A 24,001-nucleotide genomic window follows, 5' to 3' on the forward strand; every position below is an offset into this window, starting at 1 on the left:
TTCCCAGCCAATTACTTGACTTTTGAGCTCTTCATCAATGTATGACTCTACTTCCAGTGTGGAGAGTGCTTTGTCCCAAGCCTCAGGGGTTTTGCACGCTGTTTTCGGAGCTACTTCTAGGCATCTGTAGATTTTCAGTTCTTCTGAGGTGGTATGATCCAAGGAGAGGTGTTACTGCTCTCCTGGCCTGTGAGTGACCTCAAGCACTCCTCTCTGACCTGTAACAGAGAGAAGGATTCCCTCTCCACAGCCACTGCAAGCTCTGCCACACCAGCACTTTTCCTCAGCCCCAAGTGCCATCCAGGACTGTGAACCAGATCCCAGCAGGCCAGAGCAAGAGAATACTGCCTCAGTGCCAGTAAAGAGATTCCTACACTCTCACTCTGATCAAATGCTTGATCCCTCCACTGTCTTTAGGCCTGGATCTCCAGAAACATCTGCTGCTGTTGCTACTGCTACCAACTGTGCTGCCCCAGGGCTGGGCCTGGACCATGCTGTTCTCTCATACAGGTCTGACAGAGTTTTCCCACTGACCTTTTATGATATCTTTGGTGTTTGTGGATTTAGAAGTCTGGAAACACCACAGCTGCCAGTGATTCAGTGCCCTGAGGCCTGCTCTGCCTGGTCTGCTCCAGCCAGGTCTATGCTGGCACAGCCCAGGCTGAGCTGTGCCTTGCTCACAGCATGGCATGAAAGACCTTCCCTTGGACCCTCCAGGCTGTCATGGGCTGGAGAGTTGTCTCACTCCATCATTTTATGAGTTCTGTAGCTCTAGAATTTTTTAGAGTCATTTTTACATGTATTTGGAGGGATTTGGGGGATAGCTCAATCAAGTTCTTGCTTTTACTCCACCATCTTGGCTCTTTACCCCCCACCCCTATTAATTCTATTTCTGGTATAATGAAGGAGTGAGGAGTAGTAGAGAGGCTTGGAATCAGGAAGACCTGGGCTTCACTGTTTCTTCTAATATCTACCAATAGGGTGACTCTGGGAATGCCTCTTAAGCTCTATGTGCTTATGGCAGCACCCCAAGCTCTCTCTCCAAAATAAGCTGTCTTATGTAGGCTATTAGGAGTTGGCAGACCAGGAGCTCCTCCCACTGAAGAAATCACATATATTTGCTGTGATTATTCATGAAAATACATCTTTAGGGGCTTACCTCATGTTCTGAGAGATATACCATTGCTAAAGTATTAATCAGACAATATTTTACCCTTCACAGACTAAAAGGAGAATACATAGAATGGAGCAATATTAGGCAAGGCAGTGGTGGGGGTTGGGCTAGGACCATGTTGTGGGATTGCCCTTAAGGGCAATTGGGGAGCAATAGGAATCATTAAGGAATTATAACGGAAAATGACATGAACAGATCTACCGGTAAGCAAGGTTAATGCATATGTCATATTCTCTCCCCTTCCCACTCAATTCCCAGAAGATTATAAATATAGTAATAAATATAAATAATAAAAAATAAAATAAAAATATAAAATTATACTATAGAAAGGGTCCATGTCTTAATTACAGTATTATTGTGTCTTTTCCCCTACTAAGCACAATGCTTTGAATATCACAAACCTTTGATAGTCAGTGATGCATTAACAAGACCACTTGATAGAATGAATAATTTATATTCTGAAGGCTCAGAATTTTCAAAATGATGGTGTCGGATCCTAGTTAGGCTTGCTTTTTTATATAAAATGTAGTGCTCAGTTCTTTGTTGCAACCCTCTTTTGGAAGGGGTGAATAATACTGATCATATTTATATAACAGTCCTCAGTAAACTAGCTTCTTTCCCATGAATTATTTCCATTGGATAAATGTGAGTCAGGTGGTGGTGCAGTTGTAATAGCAAGTAAAGTGGTACTCTTTGTTGTCTTTTGTTTTAGAGTGTTTCTCAGCACTAAGGCAAAAAAGTACCTTTGAGTCATCCCTTTGTTTCAATCAAGAGTCTTTGAATTGGGAGTCTTTGATTGAATCGGGAGTTTTTGATGACCTGCTTCAGTCACAGGAAGGCTCAGGTCACAATGGGTTTGAGTTACATGGTTGTGACACCCTCTGACCCTGAAGAATTGTATACATACTTTGAGGTTAGCATTTTGCTTGGGGCTCACCCACTGGAAGTGTTGCGTGATTTGACCAGAAGAGACTCTGGGTAGCCATTGGAGCCACCTGGCTTTGAAAAACCGAGATGTTGGTGCTTCTCTCTCTGGTGACTATGTATGTAATGTCTTGGACAGAAATTTAAAAGCCTGTCTGCTGTTTTGTGTTGTTTTGCTCTGTTTACATAATTTCTGCTTGTAATTTCTGTTTGTGATTTCTCTGAAGTTGAGGGTACTGACTTTTCCCCCTGAACTAAGTGAATAATATATATATATATGTTTAATTAAAGTGAGATTGTAAACCCCTTAAAGTTGCTTTCCTTAGAAAAAGAAGATCAAAGAACCTGTGCTGGCAGCCCTCCTGTGCACTGGTGTTATTGGTCTTACACAGCCACAGTAGCGGCAAGTAGCATTGTTGTTACAGTAGTACTTTGATTGCTAGGCCTGAGTTCAAACCTAGAGTCACAAATTTGCTAGCTAAGTGACCCTGGGCAAGTCACGTCACCTCTGACTGCCTTGGTTTCTTCAACTGTAAAATGGGGATAATGATAACACCTGCTTCATAGAGTTGTTGTGAAAGTCAAATGAGACAATATTTGTAACAAATCACTTAGCATAGTACCTGGTATATAGTAGACACTACACAAATGAACATTCTTTTCTTTCCCTTTGATTTAACGTCATTTGATCCTCACAACACTGTTTGGTAGATAAGGGAGATAGTGTTTCTGATACCTATTCTTTTGGTGCAATGTCTTACTTTATATTTGTAATGTCAACACCTTGCATAGCAACATAAAGGTTAAATGCATTATTGTTGGACTGAATAAATTAAAGTCTCATTTTGTCCTGAGGGGAAGAGGGAAGGTTCAGTGAGAATGCTCTCCAAGCAAAATTTATGCATAGCAAAATTTTCTTCATATTTAAACGAGTATCAAGGGACATGTCTTTGAAGATGATTTTCAGTTCCAAATTTCTAGGACTTCCATAAATTTGATATTTGGGGGTCATATTCCCTGAGTAACTGCTAACCTATAAATCACTAAAATATTAAGTGTATCCCAAGAGATGCAATGTGCATATGAATGATATGAGTGTCAAAACAGATACATTATGAATTCCAATATATATGTATGTATATATATATTATGCATATATACATGTATATATATATATATATATATATATATATATATATGTATATATTCACTTATTGTGTTTCCTGATCACCTGTAGGAACAAAAGAATTTCCCAGAGACTTGATAATTACCTGGTGCTGCTTTGGTTAAATAAATATGATAACATACAATTTTTATTATCTCTGAGTAGAAAGAATCCTGGGTTTAGTTAGGACACCAGCACTGAATCCTGCCTTTAATAATTTCTATTGAGGTAGATTTGGACAAATCATTTTTCAGTTATCTTGTCTATAAAGTAAGGAAGCTCAGGACTAGACAATTGCTGACATTATTCCTAGTATTAAAATCTGGTGAAGTTATAAACTTTAGATAGGTAACAATCTCTTTGAGTATCTTTATCCATAACATGTAGATAATTTTTATTAATGTCAACCTCACAAATTTATTGAAAGGAAAGGTAACAATTTGTTAAGATTTTTTCTGAAAACTGGATTAAATGTATATATATATAGATATATATCTGTACCTATGTGTGTATATGTGTATACACATATCCATATATCCACACAATGCATATACACATATACTCACACATATATGTATATGCATTGTATGTATACATATATACATACATACATATTTATATGTAAATTTAATCAAATATTTTATGACTGAAAAGAAAGGAGGGACAAAACTTCTTACCAAGCTAATTCTACCATGCTGTGTAGCTACACTGTAGCTAAGGGGAGTAGTAGTGGTTACCCCAAAATTCAAATACACAAAACCTAACAAAAAGTAGAACCCATAGCCTCAAGCTTCTATACATAATTGTGCAATGCATGGGGAACAATGAAGTTGAACAGAAGAGTTTAATGTGAGGAGGCAGATTTGACTTCATAGATATCAATGAGCCTGAGCTCAAAATGAGGTACACAGCTAAAATATGGTTGTAGAATGGAAACTTTTTCCAAAGAGGAGATGCAAAAGAGGGATAAAGGAATGTTAGTTTAAGAAGAAATGCCTATGTGAGCAAATTCTTGAATGAGAGGAGGAGAGCATATGGAGAACATTTTGATGATGAACAATGGAGGCAGAAACAGAAACAGTACTGTTACAGACAAGGGCTCAAAGAATCAGTTTCACAGAGAAAAGGTATGAAGGATATAGAAGAGCTAGACATTGGTTCTTCTGAACAAGATCTGTGACCTTTCAGTAGGATGAAAGGTCAGTATGTGCCAGCTCCTTAATACGGCAGCCAAAAAGATTTAAAATATTTGAAGGAAAGACACAGAGAAAAGGTACTTAACTTGTTCTTCTGCTTGGTCATAGATCATGAAGCTAGGCATAAATAGCAGAAGTTTCAAAAAAGCAGTTTTAGACTTCATATAAAGTTGTAATCTTCCTTAGAAGATTAAAGATATCCAAGCAGGGAATGGGCTGCCTTGGGAATAGTGGTTTCTCCTTAATGGAGGTCTTCAAGCAAAGGCTAGATGATATTTTTTGGTAAATTGTAGAAGAGTTAAACTATTTGCTCTCCAGATCTACTCCACTTCTATGATTAAGAGATTTATAATCCTTTAAGGGTGCCACATAAATATTGAGTTATTATTTATTTCTCCTACTACTTCTACTACCACCACAACCACTACTACTGCTACTATTGCTACTGTTACTATTACTACCTATAAAAGAAACTGTCAATAAGATTTCTTTCAACAGAGGGAGAGAGGAGAGATACATTCTCAAACAGTATTCCTTATAATCTCTCTCTCTCTTTCCATACATACATACATACATACAAAAAAAAATGTGTGTATAATGTTTATATATGCAAGATATCATCATTGCAAACAAAACCAACTCACAATAAAGAGAACTATTGAGGCCTCTACCAATCCCTGGCTTCATCTGGTGTGTACTTACTGCCAAGAGCAGATGGTCCCTTTCGATTAAATCAGCCAATTTGTTCAGGAGCCATCCTCTCTCTGAAGCATCCATTGTCCGCCATGGGGAACCGATCTGGAAAGCTTCCCTTGTTGCTTTCACTGCCTTGTTCACATCCTCCTAAAAAGTCAAAGAAAGCTAAGATTAGATAACTTGAGTTATCTAACTGTGTCTAATCTAATCAATAAGTTGAGTTATCTCCCAATATAAGTTGGCCATGGAACAACATACAGTGGTAGAATTCATATGATGGTGAAGTATGAACACCATTTAAACAAGAGAGCATTAGAGGAAACTTCTTAGAAAAAGAGCAAACATTATGTCAATTTTCACATTTTCTAGATGTTGATTTACATAATTTCAAATCATAGGATCTCAGAATTTGGTTTGGGAGGGAACTTTTAACATCCTGATTCTATATTTACATGAAAAATTTACTACGGTTCTAAGGTTAATATTGTTGCAAATCTAGATTAGAACTTAAAGTGTATGTAGCCCAACTTCCTTCTTTTACAAGAAAGGAATGTGGGAGTCCAGAAAATTGAAAAGACTTGCCAATATCACACAATGCAACAGCTGGGATTTGAATCCAAGTCTACTGATTTCAAACACGGGTCTCATTTCAAGACATATGCTGTTTATCTCTTACTCAAAACCTTTTTCTTTTTTGATAACTACATGATTTTTAAAAAAATATTTTAGGGGAAAGGATTTTTAGCATTGACTTTTTTTCCCCTACAGACCTATTATTTACATAGAATGGATCATCAGGATTCCCTAAAACACTGGGGCATGGCTCACCATGGCTGCATTCTACAAATTTTGGTATGTGATCTCAATGCTGTCATTATCTTTAATGAAATTATCGATGGTTTCTATGATGTATTCTTTGACCCCCTATTTCTTTAGGATTAGATTATTTTGTTTCCAATTGGTCTATGATTTTGAGGTCATTTATTAAATATAATTTTAATGTATTATCATCTGAAAAGAGTGTATTTAATATTTTTTTTCTTCACTTGTTTGTGAAGTTTTTATAACCTTATACATGGTAGATTTTTGTGAAAGTACAGGTAGGTATAAATGTACAGCTGGGAAAAAAGGGATTCTCCTTTCTATTCCCAGTCAATTTTCTCTAGCTTTTTATCATATCTAATTTTTTTTCTAAAATTAGATTCATCTGCTTAACTTCTTTCTTATTTACTTCATGGTCAAATTATATACTTCTGAAAGGGGAAATTTGAGGTCTTCTATTAGTACAGTTTTGCTGTCTATGTCCTCCTGTAGCTCATTCAAATTTTCTGTAAAGAATTTGGGTGCTATGCCATTGGGTGCATACATATTTAGTAGTGATATGACTTCACCGTCTATGGCATTTTTAATTTTTTTTTTAGAAAAATGTAGTTTCCCCAATTTTCTCTTTTAATTATACCTTCTTTTTTTGCTTTTGAATTGTCTGAGATTGAAATTGCTACTCCTGCCTTTTTTTCCAACCTCAACTGAAATGCAATGGATTCTGCTCCAGCCTTTATTTTAATTGTGTTTATCTTTCTGTTTCAAGTGTGTTTCTTATAACCACCATAGTGTTGGATTCTGGTTTCTAATCCATTCTGCTATCCACTTCAGTTATGTGGGTGAGTTCATCCCATTTGCATTCGTAGGTATAATTATGAACTGTGTATTTCCTTCCATTCAATTTTCTTCTGTTTATCCTTCTCTCCTTTTTTCTTTTCTTTTTTTTGGAGGGGGGAGGGCAGAGCAATTGGGGTTAAGTGATTTGCCCAAGGTCACACAGCTAGTAAGTGTGTCAAGTGTCTGAGGCCGCATTTGAACTCAGGTCCTCCTGACTCGAGGGCCAGTGCTCTACCCACTGCGCCAACTAGGTGCCCCCCCCATCTTTTTTATTACCCTGTTCCTTCTCAAATGTCTGTTTTACTTCTGACCACTGCTTCCTTTAATCTACTTTCCCTCTCTATCTTTTCCCAAACCCTTCTTATTTACCTATTGGTTAAAATAGACTTCTATACCCAACTAAGTTTGTGTGTTCATACAAATATATGTCTATATATTGATATACACATGCATATATATACCATATATAGTGTGTATATACCAAATATAATACCGTATATAGTAGTATATCATCTATATCATGTAGTATAGTAAGATAGCACTATATCCTATATGTATACTATATATAGTACTATAGTTCATATTATACATATCATCTAAATATACATTACATATACTATACTAAATATATGAGGTGTGTATATATGCATGCATATATAGTACTACTCTATCTTATATACTATATCTATATACTATATATCTTATACCTATATACTATATTTATATGTGCTAGAAATACATATATACTAGTGTATGGTTTGTGTGTGTGTGTGTATGTGTGTGTATTCTTCCCTCTTTAAACTGGTTCAGTTGAGAGTGAGGTTTGAGTGTTGCACACTCACTTTCTCTCCATTGTAGAAGTTCTTCCTTGCACAGCTCTTTTATCTGAGAGAATTTTTCTCATTCTTCTCCCTTCCCCCTTCTCCCAGTGAAACCCTCTTTCCCACTCCTTCAATTATTTTTGAGAATCAACTCACACTTGTGCCTTCTGTCTATGTAGATTCCTTCTAATTCCTCTAATAATGCCAACTTCTTAGGATTTACATGAACCACCTTCCCATATGGCAATGTAAATACTTCAGTCTTATTGAATCTTTTATGATTTCTCTGTTAAGTCTTCCTTTTTTAAAAACTCCTTTTGATTCTTGTATTTGAATGTCAGATTTTCCATCCATCTCTGTTTTTTTATGCCAGAAATGTTTGAATGTCCTCTAATTCATTATATGTCCACTTTTTCCCCTGAAGGATGCAATTCAGTTTTGCTAAGGTGGTTATTCAACTTTTAGAGAACTGATGAACTCTGAATACAAACTGGAGTATTATTTTCACAAGTAATTTTTTTTTGCCACATGTCTAGCATGGAAATGTGTTTCACATGATTTCACGTGTGTAAATGATATATTGTTTGCCTTCTCAATTGATGGGTGTAGAGCTGGAGAGGGGGAGATAAATTAATTTAAAAATGTTAAAAGTAAATAAATAACATTTTTTAAACAAGATAATTAGAGAAAGTAAGGTTTCCTAATAACTCTGATGTGAGAAAACTCATCTTATCTCCTTCTTCCACATGACAAATTTTTTCTTCAGTAGCAGGGTTAATGACTGGTAATTTCTTGCCACTCACTGAATTATGCTATTCATTGTTTATAAATATCTATTGGGAAATACATAAGGAAATCAAGGTTAAATACATAGTGAAATAGCCTTGGAAAATTTCCTATAGTGATTAAGCCAAAACACTCAAAACATCTTATTCACATATGTCAGTGGTACCACTTTACCACCCTTCTAAGTCAAATATGCCACAATTCTGCAATTCTCACTTCCCCCTTTAGTTTATTTTGAGCAATAAAAATGTAAACCATAGCATAATCTTTCAAAAGTCATTAAAAATGTAGGCAAGACTTTTAAGTGAATTGAAGTTCCCCAAAATGAATTCACTCAATTCTCATATGTTTTTATAAGATTAGGTTGTGTAGTGTTTAAGTCACATGGATAATTGCATATTATTTTACTTTATTTCATGTTCTTAATAATCATGGGATGCATGGTTCAGTGTTAGAATACTGGGAAGAGGAACGCAAGATAGATATCACCATGCAAACATATACACAAACACATGTAAGCAGGTAGTGGTGGTGGGTAGGGGAGCTGCTCACTCAAAAATAAATTGAAGGATATGTTAGACAAGGGAGAACCATGTGTACTCAATGAGATAATAAGAAAGAAGATCTATACAGTACATATGATAATATATGCCTCTGTTCCTGCGTTCTTGGATTTCCAACTTATTCTGCTGTGTTTAGAAACTTTTGATTCACTTTAGGTTATTAATTTCACTCTACTAAAAATCTTTCCTGCTTATTAATTTATGCTGCTAGAGGCATCCTACCTTAAAGTGCCTCCAAAATGTTTTTAATCTCCACTGAGAGTCAGTCCTTCTATTGATTCTCTGGGCCTCATACTGGCGCTATAAATTTCATCTCTACTCTTGAAACAAGATACTGAGGGAGAGTCTCACCAGTAAAAATTGGTTCCATACTAGATTCCAGGTCCTTTCTTGACCCACATATTCGAAGTCATCATGTAAAGCTTTCATGGATAGGTGGGTAGAGCCAAGATGGCGGCTTGAAAGCAGGGACTTGCGTGAGCTCCCTGCCACGTCCCTCCAAAAACCTATAAAAATGGCTCTGAACAAATTCTAGAACTGCAGAAACCACAAAATAGCAGAGGGAAGCAGGGCTCCAGCCCAGGACAGCCTGGATGGTCACTGGGTGAGGTCTATCATTCACGGAGCTGGGAGAGGAAGGGAGCCCAGCATGGGCTGTGTGAACCAACCAGACCAGGAGCCAGGTAGAACAGGCCCCAGCACCCTGAATCAGTGAGCTGTGGCAGTTACCAGACTTCTCAACCCACAAACACCAAAAACAACAGAGAAGGTTAGTGGGAAAAGCTGCTGGGGACAGAGTGAAAGGAGTTCACAGTTCAGCCATCGCCCCGGGGGCAGTGGAGGAGGTGCACCTACAGAACTACAGCTGCCGTTGCTTCTGGCACCAGGCCCACCTGGTGGGAGGTATTAAGTGGCGAATCAGAGCAGGAGTGCAGAGCCTGCTTAAGATTTGCATCAGGTCCAGGTTGGCCGTTCTTGGGGAAGGAGGAGTGCTGGTGTGGCAGAGCTGGATGTATAGAAATAGCTCTGAAAACAATGGTGCATCCCCTCAAGCTTGGAACAAAGTACTCTTTACAAGCAGTCATACCCTGCTGAAAAACTTGAGGGTCAAGTAAGTTGGCTGGGAACATGGCCAGGCAACGAAAACTCACTCAGATTCAGTCTCAGACTTTGGAATCTTTCTTTGGTGACAAGGAAGACCAAAACATACAGCCAGAAGAAGTCAACAAAATCAAAGAGCCTCCAAGAAAAGCACGAACTAGTCTCAGGCCATGGAAGAGCTCAAAAAGGATTTGGAAAAGCAAGTTAGAGAAGAAGAGGAAAAATTGGGAAGAGAAATGAGAATGATGCAAGAAAACCATGAAAAACAAGTCAAGGACTTGCTAAAGGAGACACAAGAAAATACTGAAAAAAATACTGAAGAAAACAACACCTTAAAAACTAGACTAACTCAAATGGCAAAAGAGCTCCAAAAAGCCAATGAGGAGAAGAATGTCTTGAAAGGCAGAATTAGCCAAATGGAAAAGGAGGTCCAAAAGACCACTGAAGAAAATACTACCTTAAAAATTAGATTGGAGCAAGTGGAAGCTAGTGACTGTATGAGAAATCAAGATATTATAAAACAGAACCAAAGGGATGAAAACGTGGAAGACAATGTGAAATATCTCATTGGAAAAACCACTCACGTGGAAAATAGATCCAGGAGAGATAATTTTAAAATTATTGGACTACCTGAAAGGCATGATCAAAAAAAGAGGCTAGGTATCATCTTTCAAGAAATTATCAAGGAGAACTGCCCTGATATTCTAGAGCCACGGGGTAAAATAGAAATTGAAAGAATCCATCGATCGCCTCCTCAAATAGATCCCAAAAAGAAAACTCCTAGGAATATTGTGGCCCAATTCCAGAGCTCCCAGATCAAGGAGAAAATACTGCAAGCTGCCAGACAGAAACAATTTGAGTATTGTGGAAACACAATCAGACCAACACAAGATATAGCAGCTCTACATTAAGGGATCGAAGGGCCTGGAATATGATATTCTAGAGGTCAGTGGAGCTAGGATTAAAACCAAGAATCACCTACCCAGCCAAACTGAGTATCTTGCTCCAAGGCAAAATATGGACTTTCAAGAAAATAGAGGACTTTCAAGCTTTCTCAGTGAAAAGACTAGAGCTGAATAGAAAATTTGACTTTCAAACACAAGAATCAAGAGAAACATGAAAAGGTAAAGAAGAAAGAGAAATCACAAGGGACTTACTAAATTTGAACTGTTTTGTTTACATTCCTAAATGAAAAGATGATGTGTATGATTCATGACACCTCAGTATTAGGGTAGCTGAAGGGAATATGCATATATAATATATATATATATATAAAAATCTGTGTGTGTACATATATATATATATATGTATATATAGACAGAGGGCACAGGGTTAGTTAAATATGAAGGGATGATATCTAAAAAAAATCAAATTAAGGGATGAGAGATGAATATATTGAGAAAGGGAGAGATTGAATGGGGTTAATTATCTCGCATAAAAGTGGCAAGAAAAAGTAGGAAGGGAAGAGGGAGCAGGTGAGGGGGAATGAGTGAATCTTGCTCTCATCTGATATGACCTGAGGAGGGAATACCATACACACTCAATTGGGTATCTTATCCCACAGGAAAGAAGGAGGGGACAATAGAAGAGAGGACAGATAGGGGGAGGAGGTAATAAAAAATACTTTCAAGAAGGGAGAGGGTCATGGGAGAAAATTCAATAAAGGGGGATAGGTTAGGAAGGAGCAATATAGAGTTAGTCTTTTACAACATGAGTATTGTGTAAGGGTTTTACATAATGATACGCATGTGGCCTATGTTGAATTGCTTGCCTTCTTAGGGAGGGTGGGTGGGGAGGGAAGAGGGGAGTGAATTTGGAACTCAAAGTTTTAAAAACAGATTTTCAAAAGCAAAAACAAAAAAGTTCTTTGCATGCAACTAGGAAATAAGATACACAGGCAATGGGGCATAGAAATTTATCTTGCCCTACAAGAAAGGAAGGGAAAAGGGGATGGGAGAGGAGAGGGGTGACAGAAGGGAGGGCTGCCTAGGGAACGGGGCAACCAGAATGTACACCATCTCGGAGTGGGTGGCAGGGTAGAAATGGGTAGAAAATATGTAATTCAAACTCTTGTGAAAATCAATGCTGAAAACTAAATATATTAAATTAAAAAATAAATTAAAAAAAAAGCTTTCATGGATATAGAGTGATATGCTCTAGGTAGAATCAACTGTTTCTTGGTACCATTAGGGGAATAAGTCATAGTCCAGTCCAATATTCCATTGTACAGCTCCTATATCTGCCTTTGTTTGACCAGAATGGTGCTTTTAAGTGACTGTATTTTGATACCTTTAGCACAGCTTCCTTGCTTTTGGGGTATATCATTTCCTCAGTCCTTCATCAAGCATCTCATGTTGCCTCTAGTCATCCACTTGCAACTGAGGCCAGGAAGGTTGGTTCAATGTAATTTTCATATATATGGTTCATATACCCTCTGGCTTCAATACCTTCTTACTTCCTCATAGTAAATCTCCCTGGGTACCATAGAGTTCACAATTTCTTTAAGAATCAGCACAATTTCTTTTTTATATTGCATTTAGGATAGTGTATATGCATAAACACTAGTCTTTTCTGTTTTGTAATGTATGCTGAAATCATTGTTGTCTAGTACAGACAGTGCAGCTACTGTGCAGCATCCAAGTTGGCACTGGTCAAAATTTAAATCAATTGATTATGAATAGGCAATGCTTAGAATTTTGCTTCATTGATACGGTCTTTGAACTTCTCAGTGACAGTCCACTTCAAAGCAAAGAACTCCCAATTTTGGATGGGGTTCTGAATCTCATTTTCTATGAAACTTCTGCTTTTCAAAGCAATTGGTCTTTTGAACATCACTCTCTTAGTATAGGATAACTCTCACATCTTCCAGGCTGGAATATGTATGGAGAACAGGGCAGTCCTGGTGCATGTAGAATACAAAGGATTTGTTTTTTTTCACATTTGTCTATTCATTAATTTTCCAAAAGCTCTGAATTTCTTATTCTTCTGTTTCTATGTGTCCTAAATTATATATGCACAAAGGAGGTTTAGTGATAGCAGTATAGTTCTTAATGTATGATATTGTTAACTGCCAAATTCTTTAAAAATTGTCTTTTTCCCTCAAAGATTCTGTGAATGTGGCTGAAAGCATTTCTATCTTCCTTGTATCAGTGCTTACACCTAATTGGAATGCTATATGAAGCATGAGCTTGAGAGAAGAGCTAAATGCTGGCATTTATCTATCGACAGTGGTAGATGATCCAAAACTTTAACCAGTCTGTCCTTATGTTCTGTTATTGGCAGAAATTATATGTGTGTGTATACATGTACACATATAAATATATACACACATATGTACATATGCATATTATATACACATATACATGCATACATAAATATATGTATGTAAGAAGTCCTGCCTCTGAGACTTAAACTCATGGTGGTTGATTGTAAGAGTGACGCTCTTTCTACTTCTCCCGGTTTGGGCTGGCAAGGCAATCCCTCAGACAAGTGGAAAACAATCTAGACCTAGAGTCAGGAAGGGCCAACTTGGAATCTGATGACTTTCATTGTTAGCCGTGAAACAGAGGCAAGTCTGTTACCCTCTTCAAGCCTCCGTTTCCTTATTTGTAATGTAATCTATTATAATACCTGTAGTATCTATCATGGAAGTATCTCATGAAAGGTTGTTGTAGGGATTGAAAGAGACAATGCAGGTAACATGGTTTTCAAAGCTTAGAAGGATCTATAAATACTAGCTGTGATTATCATTATGGTTTAACACACCATGGAAGAGAAGAAAAACTTTTAGTAGACCTTTTAGATGCACCAATTTTTTTCAGCAAATCTCACCTTCCATCAGACAGGGCTATTTGTTTTGTCTTCAGTTTGTTTATATTTGTTATGGAGAAGGTTCAAAGTCTGGAGACATAAATTCAGACAGGGGAAAGTACAATTTTCAGACTTTGCAAAGGGAGCACAGTTACTTTATCTCACATCTGATGTTCACCTCTCATCATATCAGCATGCACATATAGAGGTTTTTAATTCAGCTTAATGCATATATCATGGTATTATAGACAGAGCTAGAAGAGACCCTTAGGGGCCATCATGTCCAATGCCCCATGAGGACTATAGTGAAGAAAACACTCTGTAAATTAGTAAGCACTATATTTAATGTGTTATTGTTGTAAATAGGGCTCATTATGATCATTATCACTTCATAGATCATGGATTTAGAGCTAGAAGGAGCTTAAGGGCCATTTGGTACAATGCCTTGTTGTAAGGGGAAGCAGGGTGGGACATTTTGCTGTTTTTTTTTGGAGTGCTTCTCAGCACTAAGTCAATCAGGTGCCTTTGAGTCTTGCCTTTGTTTCAATCAAAAATCTTTGATTGAATTGGGAGTCTTTGATGACCTGCTTAAGTCATGGGAAGGCCTAGATCACATGGGTGTGAGTTGTATGGTTGTGATACCCTCTGACCCTGAAGAAGTCTATATATACTCTGAGGTTAGCATTTTGCTTTGGGGCTCACTCATTGAAAGAGTGGTGGTGTGGAGACTCTGGGTAGCCATTAAGGAGCCCCCAGTTTTGAAAACCCAGATGTTGGGGGGCAGATCCAAGATGGCTGCTTGAAAACAGGGATTTGCTTAAGCTCTACCCCAAACATTTCCAAACACCTGTAAAAATGGCTCTAAACAAATTCTAGAGCTATAGAACCTATGAAATAATAGAAGAAAACAAGTCTCCAGCCCAAGATGGCCTGGACGGTCACTGGGAAGGGTCTATCACACCATACTGAGAGCAGAGTGCAGCCCAGCTTGGGCTGGCCTGAAGAGACCAGACCAAAGTAGACCAGGTGGTGCAGGCCTCAGGGCTTTGAATCACTGAGCTGTGGTAGTTGCCAGACTTCTCAAACCACAAATGCCGAAAACAATGCAGTAGGTCAGTGACAAACTGCTGGATCTGGATGAGAGAAGTGCACAGTCTGGCCCCAGCCTGGGAGTGGCCAGCAGCTGCAGCATCAGGAAACTCAGGCGGCTGCTTCCAGAGCTTCAGAGGCAGCTGCTTCTGGAGCCCCTGGCCCACAAGTTGGGAGGAATCAAGTGGTGGATCAGAGCGGGAGAGGAGAGAGTGCTTTGCTGTGGCAGAGGCAGGGTTTTCTTGCTTTGCCCTGCTTGGATCTGGGTTTTGGTCCCAGTTGGAAGTTCTTGGGGGAGGAAGAGTGCTGGTGTGGCAGAGCTTGCAGTGACTGTGGAGAGGGAGTCTTCCTGGTAGTTACACAGCAGAAAGGAGTGGTTGCTATCACAGACCAGAGTACAGGCCATGAGAGGAGCATCATACCTCCTCAGAATAGAAGAAGCTCTGAAAACAGCAGCACAAAACCCCTGAAGCTTGGGACAAAGAACTCTCCTTACCAAAGCTCAAAAGTCGAGTAATTGGCTGGGAAAATAAGCAAGAATCACAAAAGGACTCAGACTCAGATTACAGAATGTTTTTTGGTGACAAAGAAGATAAAAAAATACAGCTAGAAGAAGTAAAAATGTCAAAGATCCTACATCCACAGCCTCCAAGAAAAATATGAATTGGCCTCAGGCCATGGAAGAGCTCCAAAAGGATTTGAAAAAGCAAATAAGAGAAGTAGAGGAAAAATTGGGAAGAGAAATGAGAGTGATGCAAGAAAATCATGAAAAAAAGTCAATGACTTGATAAAGAAGACCCCCCAAAAATACTGAAAAAAAAACCCAGATGTTGGCGCTTCTCTCTCTGGTAAATGTATGCATTGCTACAGTCAGATAGAATTCTGTCTGTTGACTTGTGTTATTTACTTTGTTTATGCAATTTCTGCTTGTTATTTCTGTTTGTATTTTCTCTGAAGTTCAGGGTGCTGACTTTCCCCCCTGAACTAAATGAATGATGTATGTATGTGTAATTAAAGTGAGATTATAAACCCCTTAAAGTTACTTTCCTTAGAAAAGCAGATCAAAGAACCTTGTGGTAGGAGCCCTTTTGTGTGCTGATGTTGTTGGTTTTGTTGTTGGCTTTATACAACCACAATAGCTGCAAGTAACATTGTTCTTACATTTCCACAGGGCTATTGTGACAAAAACACTTTGTAAACTATTAAGCATAAGTACAAGTGTTGTTAGTGTTTACTGTGTCATTTGACCTTTACAACAATCCAGGAAAGCAAATTTTGTCAATTGGCAGCATTCCTACTTTGGATTACATGGCACTTTAGAGGTCATGCAGTCTAACTCCTTTATTATAGAGATGAAGCAACTGAGACCCAGAGAGGCAAATTTACTTGCTTGAGGCCATACATGTATTAAAAGACAAAATCAATATTTGAACCCAAGTCTCTTGACTCCAAATCCCACTCATTTTCTGCTGTACCTCACTGAGAAAAATAAAATTCAGAGGGATTAAATGTCTTACCCTATGTCTTGTATTTTGTCAGTGAAGAATCCCAGCTCAACATAGTACATTAGGAAGTATCAAAAGACTTCTGTTCAAATCTTGCTTCTGATATTTTTTTGCTTGTGTAACCCTGATTAGCCAGCTCTAGGATTCCATTTCTTCATCTGTAAAATGAAAGAATTGGATCCAATCACTTCTAAAGGCCCTTTGAACTTTAAATCTATATTCATATGACCTGTGATGTCATGGCCTTTGTTTTTTGCCAATATAATTCATTACCTCTCATTCAGGGCAAGTCTACAACAAAAATCCAGAGAAGGAAGCAGCAATGAGTCAGAAAAAAATATATGAAACAGAGGAGGAAATAACAAGGAATGAAAAAAAAACCCACAGAAAATTTTAAAAAATGAAAACAAAGCAGAAAAATAAGTGGCAAAGCACAAATTAGGCAAATGGAAAACTGCACCTTAGTTTTGATTTTGTATGATAGTCAAACCTGAAGAGCAGTTTTCAAGAATGAGTTTTTGGAAAAACTAAATATTAGTGTTGACAATCACTTATGCTTTTTAAAAACACATCAGGGAAAATGAGAGGGTAGCCACATGTATTCATCCTATATCTTACCAGAAATAAAATTAACCAAAAAAACTACAAAAAAACTTGATACCTATATCCAAATGCTTTAAAGTCTTAAAGTCTTCCTTCTAAGTTTTATTTTGAGGAGTTTATGAAGCATTCCCACTAAGAGTTCACCATCAAAATACAAGTAAAATTATCATAATAGCACCAAAATAAGTATAAACAATTTTCTATACCTCCATATGACAAAGAATACTTACATGAAGCCTTGAGACTTCATGACTCAGAGAAGGAAGTTAAAGCAATGGGACTTTAAGTTTGGACAAATATTTGAATTTCATTCGTTTGTTTTCAAGGCATGTTTTAATTACAATGCACAACGACTAAGCCAATTTTGCAATTTACACAGCCAAGACTGCCTCACATATCTTTTTAAGTATAGTCTAGTCTAGTCCTTTTGTTCCTCATGCAGTCACAGTGGCAGCCTAATGCTCTGGCTTTTGGGGTTCTCAGGAATTAGAAATTACTAAAAAAAATGAATAACCACCTTTGAAATAGGCATACCTCAATTTACACAATAATTGTGTTCCTGGGAAGTTTCATGTAGACTGAGTTGCAAATATTAAGGATTATGCATTAACTTGCATTTTAACATTTCAGATATACTTTCAGATATACAATTTCTGATTAGTCTTTCACTAAAAATGTTTTTTAATACTTCTTTGTAATACTTAAAAATACTTCACTTACAAGTTTCTAATTCCTATCACCCTCTCCAGCATGGTAAGTAGCTACTTAAATTCTTTAGGGACCTTGATATTTAAAGGACTACTGGAAATTCTTCAAAGCTAAGATTGGTCATTAATTGGTTACGCCTAGTACTAATTAATCCATGTCGCACATTTATACTTTTGATCATTGGGTTTTCTTGAGCTGAGAAGCACACCTGTCATCAAGAGAGCCTCTAAGATGACAACTTACCACGTGCTATGAGTTGTTACAGAATGTTATGTGAGTTTTGGCCTCAACGCATAAACTTGGCAAGACTTAGGTGAATTGTTGCAAAGTGAAGTGAGCAGAGCCAGGGGAAAAATTTGTACAATAACAACAATATGATACAGAGGCTTCAACTTTAAAAGATACAGTGACTAACCATAATGCCAAACGCTCATGATAAAACACGCTATCTTGGTCTCAGTGGAGGGCTTGTGGAATCAGAGTGCAGATTGAAACATGTTTCTTTTTTCCCTTATTCTTTTTATTCTGGGACAAGACTAATGCGAGACTTTGTTTTGTATAACAATTTATATTTGTAACACTTTTGTTTTCCTTGCATTCTCAATGGGTGTGGGAGAAGGTGGAGGAAAGGAAAGAATTTGGAACTGAAAATAAAATAAAACTCAATTAAAAAAGTGCAATACACCCATGTAATGTTTGATATAGGGCTAGCAGTATTTAGGAATGCCAGAGAATTTTAGCACTCACTACCAAATATGTTTTGATTATGGACTCAACTTTCAATTATTCACATTAATAGAGGGGAAGGATCCTAATGAATCATAAGCAGTGGCTAATAGGGTCTTCTGATTTTTGTTGTAGTTCTCAACCTTTCCCTAAGTAATGCTATTATCTTTAGAGAGAAGTGATCCTGACAAATCTGGGATATCAGGCATCCTCCTTTACTCCTTAGTGAGGGCTGCATGAGCATCCCTAAGTTGCCTTAGAAAGGGCTGCTGTTCAGGTGTACAGTAACTTAAGTTCCTCTCCCACTCTGGGATTCAGTGATCCCATTTCCCCGGTGCCTTATCTCAGTTAGCTTTAACTGGAAGAAAGTAGCATGATACACTCATGGTAAACACTAAGGCACATATGTAAAAGGACAGTTTGATGTGTTACTCTTGAAGAAACCTTGCAATTTGAAAGGAGATGCCATATAATTCAATGGAGTGACTGTGATTTTAGCATTTTAGGTATCATAGTTGGTAGATATTTTAAGGGTTCTGGTTCATTTCCAATATAATCACATAGGGCACTCTTTATTCTGCTTTTGAATAAAAATTTCTCATAGAGACAGAGACAGTAAAATCAATTTTTATAGCAAGTTAGATGCATGCCTAGGAGTAGGCAGAGGTTAGAATGGACATTTGCGTAGAAAATAAAAACATTCTTCTTCCCGTTTTGCAGGATTAAAACAGAACCTGAAACTTATGAAAGGGGCCACAAATTTTTCTTTATTGGAAGATAAGATGCCACTGGCCCAGGAAAATTCCCAAAGCCTCATCAGCTACCTTCCCAGCCCAAACTGCACCTTTCTGTTAAAGAAAGACTGAGAAACAGCACCACTGAGCCACAAGCCTTTCTATTCTGCCCCTCCTCCTTCAGTAATTAATTTTACTTATCAGCTCTTTAGAATTTTTTTCAGTTTTGATTAAATATAATTCTCCTTTAACATTCAAGATTTCATCTTTTGTGTTTATTAAGTTTTGCTTTTTTCTGGTTTCAATTTTTTAAAATCCATATTCAGTTCATTAATCCCCCTTTTCTATTTTGTTCATTTATGTTTTTTTAAAGCATACAACTACTTAGGAAAGAACAACCTATTTAATAAGACCTTCTGGGAAACCTGGAAAGCATTCTGGCAAAAATTAGGGTAAACAAAAATCTTAAACTATATTCCATGACAAATTCAAAATGAATAAACCACCTGCACATTAAAGACCAGGGGAAATTGTGGCCAAAGGTTGAATCTAGCCTGTCATCTGTCTTTGTACAGCCAATGACATAAAAGTGGATTTTACATTTTAAGATATAATAAAACTTTATTTAAAAATGTAAAAACCATTCCTAGCTCACAGGCAATACAACAGCAGGATGTGGGGGCAGATTTGGCCTTTAAGCCATAGTTTCCAAACCCCATTAAAGGTCATACAATAAAAAATCAGAAGTGAAGAAAATCATATATCTTTCATGGCTGTGTAGAGAAGTTTAACCATTAACCAAATAAAGAATGGTGCCAATTAAAAATATGAAATAAACAAATGCTGTCTAAGAAATTGAAAAAGAGCATTTGAATAAATAAGAGCATGGACTTGAGAATTATTGACTGGGAATAATGTATCACACTTTTTGGTTAAGATTAATATCTTAATTGTTAGTCTTTTTGAAGAATGGGGATTTAATTTATCTTTTTCTGTCTTCTTGAATTCCAATTTACATATTTTTCTTCTAATTTTTAAGATTTCTGCATTTATTTTTGGTTTATTGACTCACTGGTTTCATTATATGATTTCCCATTACAATCCTTTTTATTTTATTAATATATGCAACAGATCCTCTGAGGATTGCTTCAACAACATTTCAGAAATTAGGGTAAATTGACTTGTAGTTATTATTGTTGTTCATCTAGTTCTGATTTTTAAAATTACGATTTGTTCTTTGACCAATAATCATTTAGAATTTCTATCTTAAATTTACATTTAGGTTTTCACACTTTTCTTGTACTACCTTAACTGAGTTATCTTTTTTTTTTTTTGGAAGGGGGAAGGCAGGGCAATTGGGGTTAAGTGAATTACCCAAGGTCACACAGCTAGTATGTGTATCAAGTGTCTGAGGCTAGATTTGAATTCAGGTCCTCCTGACTCCAGGGCCAGTGCTCTGCTCATTGCTCCACCTAGATGCCCCTTAACTGAGTTATCTTAATAGTATTTATGTTGTTATGGTCTCTAAAAGACATGTTTAATATTTCTGCTTTTTTACACTTATTTGCAAATTTTACGCATCTCAATACATGCTCTAGTTATGTAAAAACATCATGTGTTTCTGATGTGTGTATGTGTGTGTGTGTGCATGTGTAATATTTTATCTAGTGGTTTCATTCAGAAAGCATCATTAATCATTCAGTGCTAAATTCTCTGACAACTTGTTCAATTCTATGTTTCCCCTTTGGCTTATTTTCCTTTTAGATTTGTCAGATTCAGAGAAAGGAACATTAAATTTCCAGTTATTATTGTGTTAACATATTCTCATTCTTCATTTTAGTAAACATTTTGCATTATGGCTCTAGATGCCATCCTGCTGAGAGAATGTAATTTAAATAATGATGTTGCTTTGTTGTTTATGGTTCCTTTAAATATAATGTAATTTTCTCAGTTATCTGCATCTTTTCCTCCATTTGTGTCAATGCTGTTGATTAATTTTTTTATAGTTCTCATTCCTTTTTTGGGCTAGCACTTTGTTGCAGTGGTTGATTTTTCTTAATCTTATTTGATAAAACCCATTTTCCATGTGTTCTCCTTGTCCACTTCACTACTCCTGCTGTTTGTCAACCTTTTCCTAGTTTTCTAATTTATCGATTTCTGTTTCCTAATTTCTTTAACTTATCAATTTTTCTTCTCCTTCTTTCACCCCTATTATTTAAGTGATTAATTGCTCTACTTTGTTCTTTCATAATTTTCCCCCTTTCTATATATTTTCAATTTTTATCCTGTGATTTTTGCTGTAGGAACATTTCTTTAGTGTCTTTGTGTTTCTCAAAAATGAACTTTTGTGAGTTTGAGCTCCACCTTATAACCAATTTCTCTACTTCTGGGCAATTTTCTTGTATTATTTCTTGCATTATAACATGCACACACATACATGGCATGTATGTATATATACACATATACATATATATATTATAGCAAGTTTAAGCTCCATCTTCTATCTAATTTCTATATTAAGAAGTTCTGGGGTGTGTTCTGTTATTTCTTGAAATCTTTACTATTTCAGCCTGCCTGTTTTCCTTATATTCTCACATTACTTAATTTCTGATTCTTCTCACTTGAAGAGGGGAGTATAATTGGATCGTAAATCTGCTTCATTTTTTCCTTTGTAGCAGGATTTATATTTTACTAGCTAAGGTTCTTGTTCTAAGTAGCCTCCCCCTCCCCACCCCTCCCACACCTCTTGCCAAAGCTGGGTTTAATTTTCCTTTCTTTCAGGCAAACTTGCTGGCTTACTACCCCACTTTTTCCCTCAGCTGTCATCCTTTTCTTCTCTGACTGGACTGAATCAAGGCTTGTGCCTAGGGTAAAGGGTATGCAAAAACAGTGCGCTGGACAAAATTTCTGTAGACATGGGTCTCTAACCAAGTTGCTCCCCATCAGGTGTAAATTAATTACTCCTTTTTCGATCCTGTTAATATGCCTTGGCATAATCAGTGCAGGGTGGCACATGGGCAGGGCATGGTGTGTGCTACCAGTATCTGGAGCAAAAGACAATCCAATCGTGGATCTGAAGCAGAAGCCCACAGGTTGGTCTCTGCATCCTTGAGAATAGTGTGGAGTCTGATGGGAGAAGGGGCTTGAGTGAGTTCTCTAAGAATTGTTATTCTTCAGTGCTAATCCAGAATACTTTTACCTAGTTAAATTTCTCTTTAATAAATCTAGATCTGACACAGAAGTCCTTTTTTATTCATAGGAAAAAGATTTGAAAGTTTGTCTGGATTGGGGTAAATATTCAGTCTACTGTCTTGTTAGTCACATGATCTGAAGTCTCTTGTATTGTTATTTTTTGGCAAGATGGAAACAGCTAACATTAAACTTTCCTTGAGATACACTAGGAAGGTGAAAACTTTTGTAAAAATGTTTTCAACCAGCAAAATATTTCTTTTTTGACAGATTTTTATTTTATTTTACCAGAACACAAATACAAAACAGAAAAAAGAAACAAAAACATATCATAAACTTAAATATAAAGTAAGAAAGAAAAAGAACATGTCATGTGCAGAGCAGAACATAGGAGAGGATTCAAAATATGTAACAATAAATTTTCATTTCAAGAAAGCTTATATGATAAATGATACACCTTGTGTTGAGAATTGTCCATCTTTTCTTTGCTTCCTTGTGTTTTCTTTTGTTCTCTGTTGTGCATTTTTTAACTTTGTTCTTTTTCCCCTCCCTTCTCCCCCAGAAGGCTTCAATATAATTTACATATGTTTCTTGATATATATATACACATACAGATGTATACATAAACTTATACATATACACATACATATATAGACATATACTTTTCCAAACATACTCTACTGCTCTGTTTCTTATATTTGTACATATCTTTTGTTTCCTATCCCTCCTGCCTCCTCTACTTTACTTCTACCCACTATATTGCCTTCCTATTACTTGCCTACCCTCACTCCTCCACCAACTGCCCTGCCCTCCTGTTTACTTGCCTTCCCCCCTCTAAAGATCCTTCCCCTCTCCTCCCATTCCCATCTTCCACCAATTACTCTGTCCTCCTAATACTAACCTTCTCCAATCCAAGGATCCCTTCCCTATCCTCCCATTCCTATTGATCTGAACTCCCTTTACCTATTCCCTCATTCACTCCTCTAGAAATCCCTCCCTTGTCCTAATCCCTCCCTTGTCCTCACCCCCCTCACTATATCCCTACCATTTTATTTCTTCTAAATTCAGAAGACTTTTACACTCTTCTAAATATATATGTATTGTTCCTTCTTAAACCCATTCCCAATGAAAGTAGGTTACCAGAACTACCAGCCCTCCTCCCCCCCATCTAAATCCTCTGTATCCTTTCTTCTTCTTGCACCTCTTTTGTATAAAATAGCTACTGTTTTTAGCTGTTTCTAAATGGTTTTACTTCTTGAATTCCTATCATAGTCAGGTTTATCCCCTCTTTCTTATGAGCTCGACAATTATTAATAGAATGTTAGACATACATTTTACATTTTATGTTATATAAAAGGTAAGCAATCTGTTGTTATGAATCCCTTATCATCAGTCTTTCGTATGTACCTTATGTTTCTCTTGGTTCTTGTATGTCGAATCTTCTATTAAGTTGGGGATTCAAAATGTTTCTTAATGACCCCAAATCAGTTTCATCATCTCCCCTGCCCATCATTTAGAAAGGCTGGGTCTTATGCTTATTTATTTGAATTGG

General features: G+C 36.9%; 1 pseudogene; it reads right to left on the bottom strand.

The window, feature by feature from the left end:
* The window catches only part of LOC118840944, a 50,617-nt pseudogene that overhangs the window by 25,170 nt on the left and 1,446 nt on the right, over positions 1–24,001 (bottom strand).

The sequence above is a fragment of the Trichosurus vulpecula genome, chromosome 1, assembly GCF_011100635.1.
Source record: "Trichosurus vulpecula isolate mTriVul1 chromosome 1, mTriVul1.pri, whole genome shotgun sequence".
Lineage (NCBI taxonomy): Eukaryota > Metazoa > Chordata > Mammalia > Diprotodontia > Phalangeridae > Trichosurus > Trichosurus vulpecula.